This window comes from Arachis hypogaea, chromosome 10 (genome assembly GCF_003086295.3).
Source record: "Arachis hypogaea cultivar Tifrunner chromosome 10, arahy.Tifrunner.gnm2.J5K5, whole genome shotgun sequence".
Classification (NCBI taxonomy): Eukaryota; Viridiplantae; Streptophyta; class Magnoliopsida; order Fabales; family Fabaceae; genus Arachis; species Arachis hypogaea.
Window position 1 is genome coordinate 34,283,895 of NC_092045.1, and position 2,534 is coordinate 34,286,428.

Genomic DNA, 2,534 nt, shown 5'->3' on the forward strand with positions numbered 1-2,534 from the left:
TTAGATCAGAGACCATGGTTGCTAAGTCAGAGGTATTCTGCTTAGAACTCTCTGTCTGTTGCTGAGAAGATGATGGAAAAGGCTTGCTATTGCTAAACCTGTTTCTTCCACCATTATTGTTATTGAAACCTTGTTGAGGTCTCTGTTGATCCTTCCATGAAAGATTTGGATGATTCCTCCATGAAGGATTGTAGGTGTTTTCATAGGGTTCTCCCATGTAATTCACCTCTTCTATTGAAGGGTTCTCAGGATCATAAGCTTCTTCCTCAGATGAAGCCTCCTTAGTACTGCTTGGTGCATTTTGCATTCCAGACAGACTTTGAGAAATCATATTGACTTGTTGAGTCAATATTTTTTTCTGAGCCAATATGGCATTCAGAGTGTCAATCTCAAGAACCCCTTTCTTCTGACTAGTTCCATTGTTCACAGGATTTCTTTCAGAAGTGTACATGAATTGGTTATTTGCAACCATTTTAATCAGTTCTTGAGCTTCAGTAGGCGTCTTCTTCAGATGAAGAGATCCTCCTGCAGAGCTATCCAAAGACATCTTGGATAGTTCAGAGAGACCATCATAGAAAATACCTATGATGCTCCATTCAGAAAGCATATCAGAAGGACACTTTCTAATTAATTGTTTGTATCTTTCCCAAGCTTCATAGAGGGATTCTCCTTCCTTCTGTCTGAAGGTTTGGACTTCCACTCTAAGCTTACTCAATTTTTGAGGTGGAAAGAACTTTGCCAAGAAGGCATTGACTAGCTTTTCCCAAGAGTCCAGGCTTTCTTTAGGTTGAGAATCCAACCATGTTCTAGCTCTGTCTCTTACAGCAAAAGGGAATAGCATAAGTCTGTAGACCTCAGGGTCAACCCCATTAGTCTTGACAGTGTCACAGATTTGCAAGAACTCAGCTAAAAACTGATGAGGATCTTCCAGTGGAAGTCCATGGAACTTGCAATTCTGTTGCATTAGAGAAACTAATTGAGGCTTGAGCTCAAAGTTGTTTGCTCCAATGGCAGGGATAGAGATGCTTCTCCCATAGAAATCGGGAGTAGGTGCAGTAAAGTCACCCAGCACCTTCCTTGCATTGTTGGCATTGTTGTTGTTTTCGGCTGCCATGTGTTCTTCTTCTTTGGAGAATTCAGTCAGGTCCTCTAAAGAGAGTTGTGCTTTGGCTTCTCTTAGCTTTCTCTTCAAGGTCCTTTCAGGTTCAGGATCAGCCTCAACAAGAATGCCTTTGTCTTTGCTCCTGCTCATATGAGAGAGAAGAGAACAAGAAATGTGGAATCCTCTATGTCACAGTATAGAGATTCCTTGAAGTGTCAGAGGAAAAGAAGAGTAGAAGACAGAAGTAGAAAATTCGAACTTATCAAAGGAGATGGAGTTCGAATTTTGCATTAAGGAATAGTGTTAGTCCATAAATAGAAGGATGTGAGAAGAAGGGAAGTGATTTTCGAAAATTAAGTAAAAATTTGAAAACATTTTTGAAAAACATTACTTAATTTTTGAAAATGAAAGTGGGAAAGAAATAAAGTGATTTTTGAAAAAGATTTTGAAATTAGAAATCAAAAAGATTTGATTGAAGACTATTTTGAAAAAGATGTGGTTAAGAAAATATGATTGGTTTTAAAAAGATGTGATTGAGAAGATATGATTTGAAAAACATTTTAAAAAGATTTGATTTTGAAAATTAAAAACTTGGCTAACAAGAAAAGATATGATTCAAACATTAAACCTTTCTCAACAGAAAAGGTAACATACTTGAAATGTTGAATCAAATCATTAATTGGTAGCAAGTATCTTTGAAAAAAGAAAGAAATTAAATTTGAAAGAGATTTGATTGAAAAGATATGATTTGAAAAAGATTTGATTTTGAAAAACTTTGAAAACTGAAAAAAATTGCATTGAAAAACAGAATCTTCCCCCTTGTGCCATCCTGGCGTTAAACGCCCAGAATGGTGCACATTCTGGCGTTTAACGCCCAAAACTATACCTTTTTGGGCGTTAAACGCCCAACCAGGTACCCTGGCTGGCGTTTAAACGCCAGTCTGTCCTTCTTCACTGGGCGTTTTGAACGCCCAGCTTTTTCTGTATAATTCCTCTGCTGTATGTTCTGAATCTTCAATTCTCTATATTATTGACTTGAGAAGACACAAATTAAAATATTTTTGGATTTTTAATAATAAGGAAAAGTCAAAATGCAACAAGAATCAAATAACAATGCATGCAAGACACCAAACTTAGCAGTTTGTATACTACTGACACTAATGAGAATGCATATGAGACACACAAATACTCAAGTCAAGAGAATTCAAAGATTAGAGTAAGAATTCATCAAGAACTACTTGAAAATCCTTAAGACACATGAATGAATGCATGCAATTAACACCAAACTTAAGATGAGACACTAGACTCAAACAAGAAATTTTTGGATTTTATGATTTTTTTTTATTTTTTTTGTGTTTTTCGAAAATTAAGTGGAAAAAGGTATCAAAATTCTTAATGAGAATTCCAGGAATCATGCAATGCTAGTCTAAGA

General features: G+C 36.0%; 1 non-coding gene across 1 annotated transcript; it reads left to right on the plus strand.

Moving 5' to 3' along the window:
• Window positions 1-601: 601 nt before the first annotated feature.
• LOC112719383 (small nucleolar RNA R71) lies at window positions 602-709 on the plus strand. The gene has a single exon (XR_003161687.1). It is a non-coding gene; the product is annotated as a small nucleolar RNA R71 (small nucleolar RNA).
• The last annotated feature ends 1,825 nt before the right edge of the window (window positions 710-2,534 follow it).